We start from the raw sequence: 23,050 nt of genomic DNA, 5'->3' as shown, positions 1-23,050 counted from the left end.
CCAGACTCCTTTATAGGTCTGGGAGCATGTTCTGTGTAACATGAGCTCATAGACCAGCACTGAAAGTGCTCCAAGCACAAGGATCAATAGGTTTTATCCCTCAGTAAATCCCTATTAACACTTATGTATTCTGAGGAAGTAACTGAAGATTACTTTACTAGAACTGCCAGAAATAAAGGGAGAGGAATAAGGTCAACCTAGCCATTCCTCACCCAGTCCTTGGGGCAGTCTAAGAGAGGGGTATAAAGAGTAACCATGTCTTGTTGGGACCTCTTCACATCATAATCCTCCCAACCATATGTACTGTAGTCCCATGTCAAATACTTTCAGGCCATCATCCTGTATCTTGCAACTGCTGCTTCCTGTGCAGCTCCCGACAGCCACAGGTAAGAATTTGCTTCCTTGCCCAGCTCTCAGGCTGCCTGCTACCCAGCCTTTACCTCAAAGCCCTCAACTGCTGACTTTGGCCTACTACTCCTGCTCACACACAGGCACAGCCTCTTATGCCCTCCTGAGCCTGTTCCCCTCTGCTTTCAGAATAGGGTGACCAGATAGTGAGTGTGAAAAATCGGGTCCGGGGGTGGGAGGTAATAGGCGCCTATACAAGACAAAGCCACGATTATCGGGACTGTTCCTATAAAATCAGGACATCTGGTCACCCTACCTCAGGAACTCTCTTCCTTTTCTGTACTGGAGGGATTACAGAACAATAGAAATGTAGAGCTGGATGGGACCTCCAGGGATCATCTTGTGCACCCCGCACACTGAGGCAGGATTAAGTTTACCTAGGCCATCCCTGACAGATGTTTATATGGAGCTTTCTACTGGCCGGCGTTGAACTGCATAACACGATGTGTTCCATTCGCTAGAGCCTTTCACTGCAGCTCAGCCGGGAAGAAGGTGGCTACCCAGTAATAAGCCAGCTGATTCATTACAATATTTTCCAGTACTGGACATTAAATGACAAGCTTCAAATTAAACTTTAATTTCTTCTGTTAATAAAAGGCTATTGCAGAAGTGTCCCTGCTACCACTCAGCCAGATTGAACAAGGGAGAATAAATACTACAGGGGTATTTACTGGGCTATTTCCTGCCCACCTACCCCAATATTGTTTTCTTCCTACTGCACTACTGTTTAAAATACCACTCTCAAAAACAATTCTCTCCCAGATCTCAGCAACTTCCTTTAAGCTTCAGAAGCACATGACTATCTTAACAAAAACAATATCACCACTACTTAAGTCAACCTGCAAGAGAGCAAGCCTAACTCATCAATGCCAAGGAGGACAGACCTGAATATAGGAAATCCCTGAAGTCACGTACTGAAGTTGGGAACATGAAAACAGGACAGAAATATCAGTTATATCCTACATTGAAGACAGACTTCAGGAAGCAGGTGACTGGCTCTACATATGAGCATCGACAAAACTTCATCACATCCTGCGGAAATTTGCAAGGCTACAGCACAGTATTCACAAATTCCTTACTGCAGCTTATTTTTAAAGGGACTGCAATGTAAACAGGGATTGCCCTGGTAACAAGAATGTTACAAAAAAAAAAGAGGTTGTTTTATTTAGTTCTTTGTTTTTTATCCATTAAATTTCACTTTGGGAAATGGTTCTGGTCTTTGAGATTGAAAGAATAAATATTTGTATATGGAAAAAACAGCTTAGCAGCTTTAGCTCCTTGTTTTCCCCTTGCACTGACTAGTTTTATCCCCCAGTTCTTAGAAAGATTCTTCTTGGTCTGATGGTGCAGAAAGTTTAACTATAATGGTCTTTATCTGGGGGGAAAAGTAAACAGGCGGGGAAGGGAAGGGTCATAATACATGTGTTCACTAGTATCCACTCCACTGAATACAAGGCAACACACCTGGATTCCACAGCTCACTACTCTTCCTATTGGATGAACTAAGACAATATCCAAAATCCTAACTAAGCTTGTTCACCATCCCATAAAAAGGATATCCAGGAAATTACTGGCCCATAAGTCTAACCTTAACATCATATAAAAAAAAATAGAGTGAATAATAAGGATTCAAGAACCTAGTAAGGAGGATAAATAAGTAGCAAGAAGATAGTTAAGGTAAGGAGTAAGCTCAGGTTCAAGTCAAACTAAACTGCGCGTGTGTGTGTGTGTGTGTGTGTATTTATACAAACATAGTGGACATAATATATGGAGATATTAAAAAACAGTTCCACGTGGAGTCTCAATTAGAAAGCAAAAATGTGGTTTGGATAAAAGTACTCATGTAAAAATATGCAAAAAGTAGAAGGATGGATACAGATCTGGCTGGAGGAGAGTAATTATTAATGGCCATGTGTAACAGTATCTTGAAGCATTCAACAAGGGTCAGTGTTGTATCCATTATTACTTAGTATCTTCATAAGTGACCTAGAGCAGTGGTTCTCAACCAGGGGTATTCCTGGGGGTATGCAGAGGTTTTCCAAGGGGTACATCAACTCATCTAGCTATTTGCCAAGTTTTACAACAGGCTACATAAAAAGCACTAGCAAAGTCGGTACAAACTAAAATTTCATATTATGACCTGTTTATACTGTTTATACTATATACTATATCAGTGTTTCTCAATCTGGGTGTGGCAACCCACGGGGGAGATGTCACAGGATGTGTTTGGGGGGGTCGCAAGTTCAGGACTGCCATTAGGTGGTGGAAAGCATGTGCCCATTGAAGCTAAGATATATGCTGAAGCCCAAGCCCCACCACCTGTGGCTCAAGCCAAAGTCCAGGCCCCACTGCTTGGGGCTGAAATCAGACTCCTGAAAGGGGTACAGTAATCTGGAACGGTTGAGAACCATTGACTTAGAGGAAGGAGTAGAGAGGACAGTGATCAGATTTGCTGATAAAATGATAGATGGACTAGCACAATGAACAAGTAAATTCAGTAGCCTGTAAAAAAAAAGTAGAGTAACAGACAGAAATTAAGATGACAAGATTTAATAGATAAATTGTGAGTTGGTTCACTTGGGGAGAAAAAATATTCTAATGTATAAAATGTCTGTTTCCTTGGTAGGAAACAATACTCCATTGGGGGTGACATGAAAGAATAAATTGAACATGAGCATGCAATGTGATGCTGTCACCACAAAAGGAAACAAAGTACTGAAATACACTGCATGTCATTTGGGAACCTATATAATGAACCACATCTTGAGATGTACAGACTACAGGTTATGTGCATACACACAAAGTGCTTAAACCCTTGATCCTCCTGCAGCACTGTCCAGGAAAAGTCCCTCTATACCATGTCAGAACAGCCTGAGGACTGCTCTTAGTAAACTTAAGATCTAGAGGCCAAAGGAGTTAACAATGCTGCCAAAGATTAGCATTGCGCATACTTCTTTTCCTTTGGCCATGCCCCCGTGACCTACATCATGAGAGGATCTACATTCTTACAGAGAAATTATCCATGCTGGGCTCATTATGCTGGTTTTATGGCCCAATTAAGCCTGTCGCACAGTGAAGTTGCAGAACTGAATAACCTTATAAAGAAGGTATTGCAATCACATTCATGGAAGCCACAGCCAAATACAGATTTTATTATTCCACAGTGATGCAGTGGAATGGGCTAGATGACCCAAATGTACATATCCAACTGTAGTATTTATGGGACAAATCCTGCATTCCTTGCTTAGACAAATTCCAATGTAAAGCAACAGGTAAAAACTGAGTAAGGACCTCAGGATTTGGCCCTATACATTTTAAGTGTGTTGATCCATTGCCTAATCTGTGCAATTTGTAGAATACAGGCTTCTTGGTTGAAATAGAAGCATTTGGCAACTGTTGCTGGCATCAAGCAGAACCTGCACAGAACACTGCTGTGAAAGTGTTTCCTCTTTCAGCAAACCATTCCTTGTGGATCAAAGGATAATATGCCCACCATAACTCGAGGTGTACTCTGGAAGCCAAAATATTAAGATTAACCCGTTGTTGGAAAATTGATATGTAATCTGTCACCTAAACTCTGTAGATGGGCCTAAACTGGCATCAAGAACCCCCAAAGTCTTCCCCCTCACAGTCTGCAAACTTTGGTAATGCAGATACAAGTCCTGATCTCTAAAATGGACCAAAACTGGAACCCTGAATCCAGATGCCCCTGAACTTTTAGAATGTATCTAAATCTGGAACTGAACTTCAAGGCTCACAAAACAAAAAACAAAGGCAAGGATAGCACAGAACCTAACAGAGAGAGTAATACCTGCTAATCTGTTTATTTACAGAAAGCACATCACTATGATGTCTGCATACTTAACAGAAAACAGCTTCATTGCCTTGCATTTGGACTACATAGAGCATGAAGCAAAAAAAAGGAGAGACCATAAGAACGGCCATACTGGGTCAGACCAATGGTTCATTTAGCCTATATCCTGTCTTCCAATAGTGGCCAATGTCAGGTGCTTCAGAGGGAATGAACAGAACAGGCAATCATCGAATGATCATCCCCTGTTACCCACTCCCAGTTCCTGGCAGTCAGAGACTACAGACGCCCAGAGCATGGGGTTGCATCCCTGACCATCTTGTCCAATAGCCTTCATGGACTTATCCTCCATGAACTTATCAAATTCTCTTTTGAACCCCGTTATAGTTTTGGCCTTCACAACATCCCTTGGCAAGGAGTTCCTCAGCTTGACTGCGCGCTGCGTGAAAAACTATTTTTTTGTGTTGTTTTAAACCTGCTGCCTATTAATTTGATTGGGTGACCCCGATTATGTGAATGAATAAATAGCATTTCCTTATTCATCTTCTCCATACCATTCATGATTTTATAGACCTCAGTGATCTCTACCCCTTAGTTGTCTCTTTTCCAATCTGAAAAGCCCCAGTGTTTTTGATCTCACCTCATATGGAAGCTGTTTCACACCCTTAATCATTTTTGTTGCCCTTCTCTGTACCTTTTTTAATTCTAATATATCTTTCTTGAGATGGGATGACCATAACTTCATGCAGTATTCAAGGTGTGGATGTACCTTGGATTTATATAGTGGCCTTATGATATTATCTATCCTTTTCCTAATGGTTCCTAATATTGTTAGCTTTTTCAACAGCCACTGCACATTGAGCAGATGTTTTCAGAAAACTATCCACGAAGACGCCAAGATCCCTTTTTTGAGTGGTAACAACTAATTTAGATCCCATAATTTTGTATGTATGTAAAACAGCATCCCACCTAATGTGCAATATTTTGCATTTGTTAACAACTGGATTTCATTTGCCATTTTGTTGCCCAGTCACCCAGTTTTGTGAGATCCCCTTGTAACTCTTCACAGTCTGCTTTGGACTAGTTTTGTATTGTCTGCAATTTTTGCCATCTCACTGTTCAGCTCTTTTTCCAGATCATTTATTAACATGTTGACCAGTGCTGGCCCCAGTGCCAATCCCTGCGGGACACCACTGTTTACTTCTCTCCGTTCTGAAAACTGACCATTCATTTCTACTTTTTGTTTCCTGTCCTTTAACCAGTTACTGTTCTATGAGAGGACCTTCCCTCTTATCCCATGACTAAGGTTATGATTCTGTCATGGAAGTCATGGATTCTGTGACTTTCCGGGACCTCCTTAACTTCTTCTGGGGCTACCTACCAGAAAAACTGGCTGGTGGCCAGGCTCAGGGACAACTGACCAGCAGTCAGCCCTAGGGCTGCCGGAGATGAAGTCCCCAGCCCACTGGAGCAGTGGCTGGGGTTGGGTCAACCACCCTGGAGTTGGAGCAGTTGCAAACCTCAGCAGTGTTCTATTTGTCTCCCCTTGTTCCCAGGGTATTTTTAGTAAAAGTCAGGGATAGGATGCGGACTTCCATGGATTTTTGTTTACTGCCCATGACCTGTCCTTTAGTGTGGGACCTTGTCAATAGCTCAAGTACACTATATCCATTAGATCACTGTTGTCCACATGTTTGTTGATGCCCTCAAAGAATTCTAATGGGTTGGTGAGGTATGATTTCCCTTTACAAAAACTACGTTGACTCTACCCCAAAAAAATATAGTGTTCACCCATATGTCTGATCAATCTGTGTTTAGAAACTTTATCTCCGCATCCCATCCTGCGGTGACATGTACACAGTCAATATGAAGATAATAATGGGGGATTGTAACTCCGTTTTTCCCCCCCATCTTATAGCCTCTCTAATCTCCCTGAGCATTTCACAATCGCCATCACCATCCTGGTCAGGTGGTCGGTAGTATAGTCCTATTGTTTTATTCTTATTATTCAAGCATGGAATTTCTATCTATAGAGATTCTAGAGTACAGTTTGCTTCATTTAAGATGTGTACTATATTTGACTCTGCTTTCTTTCACAGATAATGCCACTCCCCCACCAGCATGACCTACTCTGTCATTCCTATGTATTTTGTACCCTGGTATTACCATATCCGATTGATTATCATCATTCCACCAAGTTTCTGTAATGCCAGTTACATCAATATCATCATCATCATCTTACTTCTAGCTTTTGTACACAAGCACTTATAAAATGTGTCACTTTTAGTTGTCTGCAATTATGTGATGTAACTGAATGGGACTCTTTTTCATTTGACTGTTTCTCTTCAGTTCCTTTCTGGATTTTATCAACATCCATCCTCACCTCTTTATAAGGATACAGAGACTCCCCTTTAATAGAGACTCCCCTACATCTCTAGCCGAACGGTGTGCTCTCCACACCTGTTGGCGTTCCCCCAGCCCTTAGTTTAAAAAGGAATTTGTATTTCTTCCTAAAAGAACAGAAGAGGTCTGGCAATAGCAGTGATTTGAAAAGCATTTGGTTTGGAGCCCTCAGGAGGGTAGGATGGTTTGGGAGCTAGTGTGGTTCCTGCCATAAACTAGAGCACAGGCTGGTCCAATTTAAGCTCCCAGCAGCTACCTCTAGGCTACTCTACAATCCTGCCCAGCCCAGAATCCCTTAAAGTGATGGTCTCACTTCCTACGCAGCCCCTCCTAAGACTTTCTCCCATCTGCTAGGTATGCACAGTAGCCACAATAGAACTTCTTATAGAAGTCATATGATGTTTCTGTTCTGGGGGAGTTTTCCCAAGGCCCTTTGTGGCAGCACAATTCCAGCTCTTATCTGCCACTGATGTACAGGGACCAGGTCTGCCCCTTAAGGTCTATCATGGTGATGTTACCATTTGTTAATTACCTACTATAAGACTTGTCACAAGAATTCAGGTTTCATTAAAAAAAGTGTTGCCTTCTTTAAAGTCAGCTGCCAACAAGTTTCCTAATCTCTAGTACCCTTATTTTTAAGTTGGTTACGAAACAGGAATTCAAACTTATGACCACTAAGTTCCTTGTTCCTGCAATAACAGGGACTGTGATATGGGTTCTTCTCATGTGAGGCCACAGAGTGAAATAACAGGGAAGGTTTAAATGGTATTAAATACTTAGAAAAAGTGATGACACATTATTTACTTCTTTAGCAACAGACCTTGCTGCATCGCTACCAATGAGTTACAGTTGATTCCGTTAGAGTTCTTCTGACATGGTTATAAAGAAATAAATTCATATCACTGAAATGTTGCTGCACAGTATATGCAAAAAACTAAGTAAGTGAAATATCAAGAATGAGATCTTAATCACAGAAAGCCAGAAAACTAAGTTGTAGTTTCCACTCTGTCTGTAACTCCATCTTCTTGCATATATGTAGTTTTACTGACTCTATATAAGATTAGTCTAGAGGGCAGATCTCACACCACTAACTTTTTTATACTGTTTTAATACAGGTAATTTTAGAGCCATTATGTCACTCAGTGGAGGAAGAGAGGTTAAATATTATGATTATTTACACTTCTGGGAGGGTAAACAGAACTCTCTTTTCCAGTCATGCAAAAAAAGGACCTTTGTGGATGTCAATAGCAAGAAGGACCACTTAAGATATTCAAAAGAGAGTTTTTATGTTGATGGAGCTGCACCAACTGAAGGGTTAGTTTTTTTTTAAAACCACAAAAACCCCCAAAAGAAGGAGGCTAGGGAAGCAGACTTATTACAGAACTGGCAACTTCTGGTTTTTGAGTTCAGATTACAGTTTGATAGTATTTTTTGTTTAGGAGAGTTTTACAGAGTTCATAGAATCATAGAATATCAGGGTTGGAAGGGATGGAATTATGATTTTTTTAAAAGGTAAATTTAGAGTTTTGTAACTTCTGAAGGAAAAAATATTAATGGATGTTCTGCATTAGAACATTCTTTACTAGTGACTAACATGAGTGTCTTAACCATTAATGGAAATTTTACCTACTCTTAGGTGTCTCTCCCAGGAAAACCATAAAAAAAAGCCAGAACGGATCTTGTATGCTCTAGAACTAGCTGTTCTACAAAGCAGTCTTTTCTAATATCAATAAACTGTTTATCTAAATCCTATCTGTTGTATGCAGCATTATAGCTATGGTGGTCCCAGGATATTAGGGAGACAAGGTAGGTGAAGTAATATCTTTCACTGGACCAGCTTCTGATAGTAAGAGACAAGACTCTCTCTCTCTCACACCCCAACAGAAGTTGATCCAATAAAAGATATTACCTCACCCATCTTGTCTCTCTAATATCTTATTATGACATTTGACTAGCCTTCATGTGGGCAGCTGAAATCACCCATCATTATTGTTTTATTGATTTAGACTCTGATCTTCCATCAAATTGCACATTCAGGCCAAGATTTATGAAACTGAGGGTCTGAATATCAGAGGGGTAGCCGTGTTAGTCTGAATCTGTAAAAAGCAACAGAGGGTCCTGTGGCACCTTTGAGACTAACAGAAGTACTGGGAGCATAAGCTTTCGTGGGTAAGAACCTCACTTCTTCAGATGCAAGAGGGTCTGAAATTAGGCTTCTAAATCCTGACATCCCTCAACAACTGCCATGATTTTCAAAACTGCTGAGCAGCTGACAACATCAAGTGAAATCAATGGCAATGTTAGGTGCTCACTGAACTGATGAGTCCCACAGGTAATGAAAAGTTTCTTAAACTGGTTTTACCTCACCTCCTCTGAGGCCTATGGCACAGCGGGCATGCCAAGACATGGAAAAGGCCTAGCTAGAGATATCCTTGGCTGGAGCAGAAACTCAAATGGAAAAATTCTGGCTGCAACAAAGTAAGAATAATCTCAGAGCTGCTCTAACTCATACAAGGGGCTTCCAGCCATCCCGAAGACAGGAAACAGTAGTGGTAGTAAGTCACTTCTGCCCTCCCCACTTCTCGGAGGCACCAAATAAAGAACAGCACCAGCTGAAGATATGACTTATTTTTTATGCAACTGTTTTGTCTGACAAAAGTAATTGGGAACACAATAGAAAAAAGATTAAGCAGCTGGCAAAGTAGTAATTGTCATGTATGGAAGAGAAGTGACAGAAGCATCAGAATCTATGATGAAGAAAGTGTCAGCAGAAGCTGAAAAGTGATCTTTGAAGTGCCATCTATATTTATGATACCCTACAATATATTTTAAATAAAATAAATAAAAGACGCAATACAAGGTGAGATTGTGTTATCCAAAGACCAAAACAGGGTAAAGTTTCACCCTAAATCTTGTACTACTGACGAGCCTACAGCAAAAAATTTTGCTAAGACACAGGAGGGAGAAAATAGAAGAGAAAGCTGGGACCTATGCATAGGTAAACACTGAGTGAAGTGAGCAATATTATTCTCAACACTATTCTTCTCACTCACTGCTCACATACTGTAATTAAAGCTATTTTACTACACAACAGAACAATTTGCAGAAAGAGAACAGACAATGGGCTGAAGCATTTGTAGAACATGAAAAGGAAGAGAGTTTTAAAGGTTCTATTGAAATTGTCTATCACACAGTCACATGATACCTTAAAATGCAGTTCTGCTCTGAAGAGGGAGTTTGTAAAATTGGCAACTTCTCAACAGATCGGCTACCTGTGTGCGTTCATTGTTGTAACTGCTTACTTTCAAAAAGAAAGTTTCTACTGCTTTCTTACCTCTTATTCCTACAAAGCCAAGACAGTTAAGAGTAACCAAGCTGGATTCTATTCCTTCTGGTGAATAATCAACAAAAGCTGTTTATCAAGTTCCAATTACCTACACCTGTGAAAACCTTACTAAAGGCAAGGGGAATGCACAGGTTTCACTGTACATGCACATCTACACTGTAAACTTAAGTTGACCTTTGTTAAGTCAACTTACAGCCAGGGCCGGCTCCAGCTTTTTTGCCGCCCCAAGCAGCGGGGAAAAAAAAAAAAAAAAAAAACACCACCCCGCGATCGGCGGCACTCTACCGCGCCGCTTCATTCTTCAGCGGCAATTCGGCAGCCATCCTTCCCTCCAAGAGAGACTGAGGGACCCGCCGCAGAATTGCCGCCGAAGACCCAGACATGCCGCCCCCTTCTATGGGCCGCACCAAACACCTGCTTGTTGCATTGGTGCCTGGAGCTGGCCCTGCTTACAGCCACTGCAGTAATTATTGTGGTGGTTCATATCCACACTGCCCTTCTTCTGTCGGCGGTATGTGTCCTCACCAGAAGTGCTTCCAGCAACTTAAGAGGGGCAGTGTCGCGGGGTGAGAGCCAGGACTCTCAGCTCTGCACACAGCTCCCTGCCGGTAGTCCAGTCCCCTGCCTGGAATGGGGCAGCTGCACCGGGATTTTCGGCTCCCCACTCACTACTGGGACCACTGTCCGGGCACAGAGCTTCCTGCCAGGTGCAGCTGTGCTCCCAGCAGGCAGCCAAGAGCCTGGGAGGGCAGCCAGGTACCCTGCCGGGAGATCCGCACCTGAAGTCTGGTCAGCTGCCATGCTCCCAGTGGGGTGTAGGGTGACCAGATGTCCAGATTTCATAGGGACAGTCATGATATTCAGAGCTCTCTTATACAGGCACCTGTTCATCACCACTACCCCCAACCTGTCCCCATTTTCCCCCAGTTTCTATCTGGTCACCCTAGTGGAGAACCGGGAGCCTGGCTGGGAGATCTGCACCCAGAGTCTGCTCAGCTGCAGTGCGCCCAGTGGGCACGGCCAAATCTGAGTGGAGAGCCAGAAGCCTGGTGGCAGCCCAGCTAAGAGCAGGAAGTTGGGTTCCCCAAAGGGAGTGGTGAGCCCAGCAGCAGCTTGAGTTGGGAGCCTGGGTGACAGCCCGGCTTGCAGCAGAGACCGGGCAGCAGCCCAACTGGGGAGCCAGAAATTGACAAGAATGACAGCCAATAGATATAAGTAATCTTATACCTTAACTACATCAACATAAGCCCTATGCCTCTCATGGAGTTACTATGTCAGTGTAGTAGGGCACTTACAATGGCAGGAGCAAGGCTGAAGTATATACACTGACATAATTAGGTCAACATAAACTGCCTTAAAATCAACCTTATGCTGTAGTATAGACCAGGCCTAAGGGAATAATTTAAAGACAATGAACACTGGAAAACTGAGGGCCTAATTTGACTGGCAAAATCTTTCTTACTGATGATGATGTGCAACCAGGGTGGATAAAAATCAATGATTTTTAAATAAATAGAATCAGATTTTTTTATTTAAATCAGGTTTTTCCCCTCAAAAAGCACTTAATCAAAAAAATCCATCTAAAGATAAAGATACATTATAGCTCAACGATATCTCATCATGGAATAAGGATTATAAATTCAAAAATTTCATGTAATGTTTAAGAAAAGTTTTGCAAACGAGTTCCAATAGTTCATGGATTAGGGATCCAATCCTATGGGGCCCCAGGGGCTTCTGTATAGATTATTTAGGTTAAACTTTCTATCTACCCACTGGGACTCAGTGCTCAGTCTAGAAGATACCATCAGAGATGCTTAGTTTTGCAGTTCTCAAACTGTGGATGTGTCTCTCCAGAGATAACAATTAACAGCAAAAATGTTTTTAAATAAATATATAGAGGTGAGAAATAACAGACCTCAACCCTATTGTCCCTCTGCAAATTTGCATACACTGTGTACACAATCCCTTACTTCTTTCTAAAAGTGCAATGAATAGAAAATTGTTGAGGGCGGAATAGATCTGGACAAGGAGAAGAAGTCTGGAGATAAATGTGAGAAGGGAGGAACAGGCAGTAGAAACAAAAGTGAAACTGTTCGAGCAGCATATTCCAGAAGTCTTGAGGTCTTTCTGAGTGTAGCCTTCATTGATTTGAGACCTACCATACCATTCTTTCACTAGAAGGGAAAACCTATAATGGCAGCAGGCCGTAAAAGAGACCTAGTTTGGGAATAAGAACCATTCAAGAAATAAATGTTAGCTGCTGATGTTTTGAAGGAAGTCACACCAGTGAACCGGTGGAAGTCACTTAAGTACTTGGATTCAGAGACTGTTGAAGTGATAATCTCACTTAACAGCAGTAGCTTCTTCTGCCGGTGTAGAAGTAATATTTTCTTCCTTTGGACTAATTCATTCCAAATTGAGAAATCATTTGGGACCTGAAAAAGGCAGGAAAGCTTGTTTTTACTTTTCCAGACTATGAACAAACAGGAAAATGAAGGTGAAGATGACTGAGTTAGCTGCAGAAGCCAATATTTTAAGTTTTTCATGTTGACTTGGCTGACATAGTCGATTAAATTTTTGTTTTTTTTTAAAAATTAACAATTTTAGTTAATTTTAATAAAAACAAACCTGATTTAAAAAAACTTGTGTTTAACTAAATTCAAAAATTCATATGTTTGTTTTGTTAAAATATTATGTTTGCTGTTGAAGAAAAAAATCCAGAATACTTAATGTTGTTGTTTTAGTTAAATAAAACAATTTAAATGTCTGTCTGCTGATGTTCTCCTCGTAATGTAGGAGCATTGCCAGCAGATTGAGGGACGTGATCATTCCCATCTATTCAGCATTGGTGAGGCCTCATCCGGAGTACTATGTCCAGTTTTGGGCCCCACACTACAAGAAGGATGTGGACAAATTTGAGAGAGTCCAGTAGAGGGCAACAAAAATTATTAGGAGGCACATGGCTTATGAGGAGAGGCTGAGGGAACTGGGGTTATTTAGTCTGCAGAAGAGAAGCATGAGGGGGGATTTGATAGCTGCTTTTAACTACCTGAAAGGGGGTTCCAAAGAGGATGGATCTAGACTGTTCTCCGTGGTAGCAGATGACAGAACAAGGAGTAATGGTCTCACATTGCAGTGGGGGAGGTTTAGATTGGATATTGGGGAAAAACTTGTTCACTAGGAGAGTGGTGAAGCACTGGAATGGGTTACCTAGGGAGATGGTAGAATCTCCTTCCTTAGAGGTTTTTAAGATCAGGCTTGACAAAGCCCCCGCTGGGATGATTTAGTTGGGGATTGATCCTGCTTTGATCAGGGGGTTGGACTAGATCACCTCTTGAGGTCCCTTCCAACCCTGATATTCTATTATTCTAATACAGCATGGCAAGAAAATCCTCCAAGTATTAATGATTAATCTGTTGAATTGGAGATAGTTCACCTCCCAGTGACTTCATAAATATCTACTTCATTTACCAAAGGTAAATGAAATAACCAAACAATCATTCATTTTCTGATATAGCTGTAAAACTAATCTGAAGAATTTTCAAAAATCACTTAAAAATGTACAGTGTGTAACTTCTAAAAATGAAACCCACATTTATCTCTGAGCTGTGAAGAATATGTATTAAGGTTATAACAACCAACAAGAATGCACTTTTATGCAGAAATCCATGATTAAATTGAGTCTTCCTGACTAGTGATTTAAATCAATTTGATTTAAATCAAATCCACCCTTTGTGCAACAAAAATCCATCTGCTTCCTAGAAAGAAGGGACAGCAGGAATAGCAATTGCAGAGGCCAGGAAGTATCTTTATACTTCTAAACTGTGCACTTTTGCACTAAAAATCTGAGACAATTAACATGGAACCCCCAAATGCTGTTTTTACATATACAATTTTGAGAGTACAACCACACCTTTTACAGAGTTGTGTATCATGGCATATTAGCAGCATGTGGAGTTCAGTGGAGACAGATGGGATAAAGTGTTGACTGTTTCCCTTTTTGTGGGGAGGTCAGATAAAAGATTGGGGTAGGAGTTTGGAGATTAAGAAGAGAAACAAGAAGTTCTTCAAATTGAAACAGTATTGAAAAAAATGTTATTGCACCTGACCAGAAACCTCAGAAGCAGAAGTACAAATCTGGGGAACCTACTGGATTACCGAAACAGTAATTGTTGCATGAAGATTAAAGAATTTTTGTTTGGGGAAATTTACAGAGAAATTGGATTTCTCATTTTTATTTGGCTTCCTCGGGGGCTTGTGTGTTGAATTTTAGTCTTTGTAGAGTAATATGGTTAAAAGGGTTTTTATTAGAAGATATATGGGAAATATAACCTGTCTTTGTTATGAGAGATGTAAGTGGTTTAACCATTAAGAGTAGGTTCCTCTAACTTTTAGGTATCACTCCCAGTGAAACTATAAGAACAAAAAAATACAAGGGCCAAGACAAACAGCTGCTGACTAGTAAATACAATAATATCAGGAGGAGGTATGAAAATGTACAGTAGGTAACTTTATTAAGGTATCCCCTTTCTCTAAATTTAAAGAATTTCTCTGAAAATTGAGAAAGACAGATTCCATCCACCATTCTGGAGGCGTACAACTGCTGTACAGGAGCCACATGCAAGTGATCATGAGAACATTCCCCTGGTACAGGCACAACATAGGGCTGGTATATACTGCTCCCCCTCCCCCGCATTAGCCCTGGCATAGAGGGCATGCTGGGGACATGGCCAGAGACAAATCAGGGGTGGGCCCATACTGGTACTATGAGGATTCTGGGCAGCACTGCAGCCCAGGATGGGTTGCCATTACTTAGAGCAGCTAGGGACTACTATAATTTACACCAGAGGCCATTTCACTTCTCCGATGTGCAGCATTAAACCATACGAATGCGGAAATGGTATGTTTGGGGATTGTCATACACATTAATCAGATTCAGACAAGTTCAATAAGACATTCAAAGGACTTATTAAAAAGATAGCCAGATTCCTTCCCCCAACATGGGAAGGATTCAAACCCCTGCACCCTGCCCCTCCCCCCCCCCCAACCCTCATTCATAACCACAAATTTAAAAATTTTATTAAAGTTAATGTTTAAAATCAAATTTACACAAGTTAAGAGGGAAGGTACTGTACATCTGGGGTTGCGCTTGGGTTACGGGGGATTGCGAGTATCAGTTACAAGGTTCATGAGGTACACACATCTACTACACTTGATCTCAACCAAAAGGCTGAAAGTGACTCTCCCCATTTCCACCTTTCTTCCTCCCTCCCCTTTCTCAACTGGCAGAAATGTGAATGACTCATTCATTTCAAATCACTGGTACACAGTGATCCTTGTAACGACTTAAATACATGTTTTTGATGTTTCCCCAAGTTTGCACTTCACTTCATATTGCAACCTGAAAAGCACTGAAGGCATGGCCCATTGCTTCTTGTAGTTCACATCTTTCTTTTTTTTTTTTAAATTGATTGACACATTCAAACACGTTATATTGAAACTTACTGAGCTCATCAACTCATCTCAGAGGCCCAGCACAGTCATCGGCTGGTCAAAATTTGGGCCCTGATCCTACAAGCTGATTTCTGCAGACCCTTAAGTCAATGGGCTCAGGGCTGTCCACTCAGATCAATTTGCAATAATGGGGCTTAACCATTATCTACTTGGATCTGACTCACAATGGCAATCTACAGGTTTAAAGGCTTCGTATCCCAGAATCCCCTAAACCACACACTGATTTTTAAGTTAGTAAAAATAACTTATTTATATATATTTTAAGGTTTTATTAATGTTTAACATGGGAATCTGCACTTTTTCATCCAGTGAGATAGACAGCCTGTAGTAATATGAAACCACTCATCTCCTGCCAAAATCCATCTAGAGCTGCCCCACTAGTCCTGCCCCAGGAACACAAAAGACGTGTGTTCCTGAGACAGAACTGTTTCTGCTGAAGCAGCAGCAGCTTTGTTAAGCCAGAAGAACACTACTACAATTTGTTGGGATTTTTATTTTACAAAGAGAAGAAAAAGGAAATCACCTCCTAAACCCCTAGCTGCCTGGGTGAGGTTTGAGCAGTGCTGTCACTAATCTCTCTGGGAAAGGCATGGGTCTGGTCTGCAGTTGGGGAAGGCATATGAATGAGAGGAAGAAAGGTAAATATTAGTGGGACTAGCTCGCCTGCTGAAAGAAGCTCATCAAAAGCTCACCAAACCCTTTGAGATAAAAAAGTGTCACCTTCCCTGCCATCCATCCCCTATGTGTGTGTGTGTGGGGGGGGGGAGATCAAACATCAGTAAAACACAGACATGAGCAAAAAGAACTTTTCCAAGTACACAGACAAGATGGTAGTTCTTACTTCTAGGCTTCACTGGAGAACACTGGAGGCCTTCCAGGAAGCCATGATTAACAGTATTCTACTCCAAATGCTGGATTTCTGTCCAGAAATCATTATCACGAACCAACATAAAAACAAAGGAATCTGCTGTAGGTCATTTGGGGAAAACTAAAATTAAACTACAGTAAACGAGGCTCAATTGATGACACATCACTACTTCAGTGAGGCTATTTGTAAAAGCATGACTGTGCAGAAAGTGAACAAGATTAAGAATTAATTACTTGCAGATCCTGGGCAAACTGGAAGGCGATCTGATTGTGTTCTGGAATAAATGGCTAGCAGAAACCTAAAGAAATGTATTGAATGTGCTCCTGCCCACCAAACTCTTCGGAATTAGCTCCATTCAGACCCAGACAGGCACTTTGTGACTCTCTCAATTTAGGAAATGATTCTCAAAAAAGTAGGGACTCATTTTGGAGTTTTATTCAAGATACATTTATCTAGTCTATAGACTAGAAATACTTGAAACAGGTACAAAAGCTGTATGTCCCTACATCTCTAGCAGAGGTAGAGAGAGTGAGAGAGAGAGTTGTTTTTTGTCATACATGTAGAGTGATCCTACAAACCCTTATTCACATGAATAGACCTTGGGGCAAGTGTCTTTCTGTCTGTCTCTGAAAGAGATGCATCATTTTCCTATATAAAGCCAATGCAACTAGTTGTACAAGTAAGGACTGAATCATATATGCATAAATACAGTATTCTGGTAAAAATGTAACTTAAGATGTGACAGAAACCCACATCTGATTAAATGTTTACTATGTGCACAGTTTTGAGGAGCTGTGAGGGAGTCAAAGTCATGGAATATATTGAAAAATCCTTTTCTCTGCTCAGCCTACGTCTCCATGGAACATCTACTATCAAAATTAATATTTGGTAGGTTTATGCGCAACAACAGTTTGCTTAATACACATGCAGTATTTGTCATTATCTCAGATGCCACTTCACAACTTACTCTCCCCCACCAACAAGAGGGGAGCAGGCAAGCTACAATTTCCTTAAGTAGAGCACCAGGTGTTGCCCCTTACTCAAGGATAAGCCTAAATGCTCCATCTAGCCCACACTAAATATATTTAGGTCTGGATTCTTTGCGGAATAAGGTGCTACTCAGTGTCAGTAAGGCTGGCAGAATCTGATCCTTACTTTGCACTGGCACAATAAACTATCTGCAGCTACACTGCAAAGGTTTCCTGAGTGATCAGAATCCTTACGTCCTGTGGAAAAAATGAAGCCGTTTTTCTAAAATCCTCAGCATTCTTAACATGCTGAACCTAAAAGTAAACTGAATTCTCTTATGTGCTCACAAAATCATGAACTGTTATAGGAAAAATCAGAATCTGAACTCATTTTTTGGCAGGTACACAAGTGGCTCTTCTTTTTGATACCTGGAAACATTATAATTATCTTACAATATATGACTAAAATATAAAATTTTATATTTAAAAAAGGTCTTAAAACCACCATATAACAAAAAAAATTGCCACTTGCTTACCCTACAAAGGTTAGCTCTATACTCTTTAGTGGGTGTAACATCACTAGCAGAGTTCATGCTTGAAAAACTCACAGTGAGAGCTGGTACTCCATGACTGAGACACCTTAAACAGAAAAATGGTTAAGGTTAAAAATCATGTGTCCCCTGAATGCCTATTTCACCCTCATTATTTGGGGGCATTCAGCACGTGTAGTCCTATGGCTATTGTCTGTTAAGTTGCAAATACTTAGAAAACCTATCTCTAAAGAAAAAGCACAATCATACTATGCAGACAAAGGAAAGGAAACAAAGGTAAAGTAAACTAAAGAAATGAGTCCTTAGAGCTGCAGAGATCTACTGAATCTTACTGCATGTGTATTTTCTCATGTATCATGTATTTTTTTTCCTGTCAGCAATAGCAATAAAAATATTGTTTAGAACATCCTCAGTGGAGGAACAAGCCTGACATGTTTTAATCTTAGACAGGAGCACCATCTTATAGCGATCTGATTCAACAGCTAGAGAACTGAAGAACAGCACTAAGTGGAGCCAGGCCATATTTCAGCAACCTGCGAGCAATCAGTGTATTATCTTATTTTTTACAGCACTGATTCCTTTCATAGAGTGACAGGTGTTCTTAGAGTTAAGGAATCTTTTCATGGTATCATACAGAAATGCTACATGCTGTGATTTATCACATCACTACTGTGGATGCAGGGATCAGTGCTCATTTTCTTGGATACACTTAGCTTTAAAAGGTGACTAGGAAAGAATCTGAAGAGAGAAAACAATTTGCAATCAGTACCATTTTAAGAGAATAGAGGCCTGATTCTCCTCTCTCACCAAGTTAACTCAACTGAGTCAGACCTTCTGATGCTTAAGCTGTTGTAGCTTTACTGAACTTGACAGAGCTAAGCCACTTTACTCCAGCAGAAGATCTGGCCCCTTGACATTAAAGAAGTTACTCCTGATTTACACTGGTGCGTGAAGAGAATCAAGTCCTGTTTGTGTAGAGTTATGCTTTATCTCAAAAATAGCTGCTTAAGATGTGCCCTAAATATGGTAGAAACAGATAGTTACACTGACAAAGCATACAACTGCGTTTGCAAAAAAGTGTGTGTTTACATATGCATTTTTAGCGCTCTGTAAAGAGGAGTGATAATTGTATTCTTGCAACTGTATAATTTACTAGCACAATTACCTGTTTGTTCCCATGTGTGCATACACTGTCTCTCTATTAGGTACCTATTTTTAAAAATCTGGCTTAATAAACATATTCTAAACACAACCTAGTTATTTTCTTCTTTAGCTAGCTGCATGCTCCAATTGACTATGATAGGTCAGACATCATCAACATATAGCACACGGTGATGTCTCACAGAAAGGCTCTGTTATTAATGACCTTGGATGACTACCTTAAAGATAAGACACTATAAAATTTAAATAAGCTACGTAGTGAATGCTTCCTTCTCCCCTTGATAATGCTTTTAGGGTGTCCAAGTAATATTTCATTGGTTATTAATATTTTCAGGTTACCTTTAACATAGTATCCAATTCCATCATATTGCAATGCAAGATTGCTGGATTTACTGTATCACAATCCAAATACTAACATAAGAACATAAGAATGGCCATAGGGGGTCAGACCCAGGGCCCATCCAGCCCAGCATCCTGTCTACCGACAGTGGCCAATGTGAGGTGCCTCAGAGGGAGTGAACCTAACAGGTAATGATCCAGTGATCTCTCTCCTGCCATCCATCTCCACCCTCTGACATACAGGGGTTAGGGACACCTTTTGTTACCCATCCTGGCTAATAGCCATTAATGGACTTAATCTCCATGAATTTATTTAGTTCTCTTTTAAACCCTGTTATAGTCCTAGCCTTCACAACCTCCTCAAGTAAGGAGTTCCATAGGTTGACTGTGTGCTGTGTGAAGAACTTCCTTTTATTTGTTTTAAACCTACTTCCCATTCATTTCATTTTGTGGCTTCTAGTTCTTATATTATAGGAACAAGCAAATAACTTTTCCTTATTCACTTTCTCCACACCACTCATGATTTTATATACTTCTATCTTATCCCCCCTTAGTCTCTTTTTCAAGCTGAAAAGTCCTAGCCTCTTTAATCTTTCCTCAAATGGGACCCGTTCCAAGCCCCTAATCATTTTAGTTGCCCTTCTCTGAACCTTTTCTAATGCCGATATATCTTTTTTGAGATGAGACCACATTTGTATGAAGTATTCAAGATGTGGGCGTACCATGGATTTATATAAGGGCAATAAGATATTCTCCATCTTATTCTCTATCCCTTTTTTAATGATTCCTAACATCCTGTTTGCATTTTTGACTGCTGCTGCACACTGCGTGGACATCTTCAGAGAACTATCCACGATGACTCCAAGATCTCTTTCCTGATTAGTTGTAGCTAAAGTAGCCCCCATCATATTGTATGTATAGTTGGGGTTATTTTTTCCAATGTGCATTACTTTACATTTATCCACATTAAATTTCATTTGCCATTTTGTTGCCCAATCACTTCGTTTTGTGAGATCTTTTTGAAGTTACTGTAGAATGTCTAAAGTACTTTCCTTACCTTCAGACACTGGTCTCATTTTCACTATCACTGCCACCATCAAATTAACAAGACCACTGATATTAGGGGTAGTGTAATCAAGATACTCCTGTTCTAATAAATCACACACACTTTTTGTTATGTATTTCCTTTCATGAATCTCTTAAGAGGAAAACAAAGTATTACCAAAATTAACAGAATAATATTTAGTTTCACCAAAACAATATAAGCATCTCTCTAAAATGGTTTGCTCATACTACACAAAACTGTTAAGAGTCCACAGAAATTTTCTTCATTAGTTTGTACTGTCAACTGTGAGCCCAATATAGCTTATACAACTGCTTTTTCAGAAAAAGCAAAAACAAAAAACAAAAAAAACGTGGTGAATAAGATGTGTATATTTTATTTTCAGATAAGTCAACCAAAAGCAAAGGAATCAGCAAAGTCAGATCATGGAGTTCACACCTGAGCCCTTACAGCAATACAATTATTCAGCATGAAGGAAGCATAGAGTGCTGTTTACTTTTATTATGTTCCTTTTCCTCCTTCTCCTAGCAAAGAGATCTATTCACTCTTCTCCCATAATTCCTAAAGGACTTCCTTACTGCATACTTTAAGCAGTGAAAAGTCTCTGAATGCAGTTTAGCCATACACATTCTGTGCACTTCTGAAGAGTGTTAAGGTCTGACCAGTGAATAAAATCTCTGTACCATACATACTCCAAAGTGTCACACCCATTTCCTTGCCTCTTGTTCAGATGAAGGATTCACTCTTGGCTAATCTGACCCTATTCTGGAATACTAAGGATACTGATTATTATGGCTAGTCCCTTTGATGCGATGGGACTGCATTGACGTGATACATGTGCCTCCAATCTAAATTGCAGGTTTTGCTTCCTGATGTTCATATTGAGCTTTATCATTTTCCTTTTATTCACTGGCTAATTTCTGTAAATTAAACCTTTGCAAACGTACTTCCTTCATTCCACAGAGCTCAAATTCTTTGTTAGTTCAAAATTCATATTAAATCTCATCCTCTGGTTTCACTACTAGCTAAGATGTGTTTCGGGGATAGGCATCGGTGGTTCTTTGACTTCAACAGGAATTAAGCACACGATTAAAGTTAAATACTGTACGTGCTTAGGTACTTTGCTGAATCCAGGCCTTTTTGAGGCACAATCATGAGTTTGGCTTCACACAGAAGAACTTCCTGCAGAAAGTATAGTATCTGCATCATTATGCACCTTGTCAAGTCAAACACATTAAACCTGCAAGAGGGCATAACGTCAACAAAAAAAGCTACAGGCTAAGTGCAATGGACTGTTTATAATGAACTCTCTTGGCTATAAGCAGGAGTTCTAACTTGGCAGAATCAAAACGTTCAGAGTACAAGTCGAACATGCATGGAAAAGGAAAGGGCAGACTCTGGCCAGTAACTGGAAAAACTCCAAAATAAAATATAGCTCCTATATCTGTGTGTGCAGTGTTTTGGTCACGTGTTGTAGGACAGAACAGAGAGATGAAAGGTGGAGTGTGAAGAAAGACATAATATAGCTTCCAAATCTTTATAATTTTCTTGTCTCTGTCCTCCCAGCTTTCTGCAGTGTCACTATCCAAAACAAAAAAGTCAGGCCCTTCAGTTAGCAAGGTGCAGGAGCATCTGAGGTCTTTGGCAACCCTAAATGACAGGCAGCATTTTTCCATAAAAGAGTCCAAAGGATTTGTATCCATTTTTATTAGTATCTTTGGAAAAGTGTTCTTTTCGCATATTAATACAAGTGATCATAAAATGGGATAAGTAGCTGTGATGACGTGCATAACGATGAAATGTATTTCACATTGTCCAATATACTAATGAGGTTTTCTTAAGTCTTAAAAAACTTGCTGTGTTTCTCTATTCAAGCCTAAAATTGTGCCTTTGAAGAAAATACTACTCAATAATTCCTGCAATTGTTACTACTAGAAAAAGGGCGATGTATTTATTTCAAAGCTGCCTAAGAGAGCTAGATGTCCAACTTCCACTGAAAGCTTTTGAAAATCCCAGCCTTAATATTATGAAAAGAAAAGAACTATAATTTTTCCTTTCATAGACGCTGTCCGTTTCAAGTTTCCACCAGCTTTGTACAAAATAGAAAAGGAAAAACCGGAACAGGAGCAGTGATGTGAGCTAACCCTACATATATAGTAATTCTCTATCACCACCATTAAGCCCTCCTTGTTCCATACCAATGGAGACTTTGTCTAAAAAGCAGAGTATCTTTTTTGTCTAAATCTATCTATGTATGTTCATATCATGACAGCTTGTCAAATGGCGGCAGTAACTGCTCTTAATTTGCCCCTGATCTGTGAAGTCCTAAGACAAAATTTTGTTGAGGTTGAGCATGTTTGAATGTCTACACTAAAAAAAATAAATTATATGAAACTTTTGGTACCTGCTGTGGGGATATATTTTCAGAGCAATGTGAAGTGAGTAAGATGTGTGGCTTTCAGTTACCTTACCTGAAGCCATCTGACTAAATTCCAATGCATCACAATGAAATTTTGCTCCCCTCCCCTCCGTATATAAAGTAATTCAGTAATTTACTGCTAGGCCACGACTACTCGCCAAGAGACAGGAAGAGAGATTTTGGAAAAAAAAATTTCCAT

The 23,050-nt window shown here is 40.2% G+C and overlaps 1 protein-coding gene across 1 annotated transcript in view; it reads right to left on the bottom strand.

Moving 5' to 3' along the window:
- The window catches only part of ST8SIA4 (ST8 alpha-N-acetyl-neuraminide alpha-2,8-sialyltransferase 4), an 86,644-nt gene that overhangs the window by 44,944 nt on the left and 18,650 nt on the right, over positions 1-23,050 (bottom strand). The window lies entirely within an intron of this gene.

The sequence above is a fragment of the Malaclemys terrapin genome, chromosome 6 (genome assembly GCF_027887155.1).
Source record: "Malaclemys terrapin pileata isolate rMalTer1 chromosome 6, rMalTer1.hap1, whole genome shotgun sequence".
NCBI lineage: Eukaryota > Metazoa > Chordata > Testudines > Emydidae > Malaclemys > Malaclemys terrapin.
The sequence above is the reverse complement of the archived record's forward strand: the minus strand, read 5'-3'. Positions and strand labels throughout refer to the sequence as shown.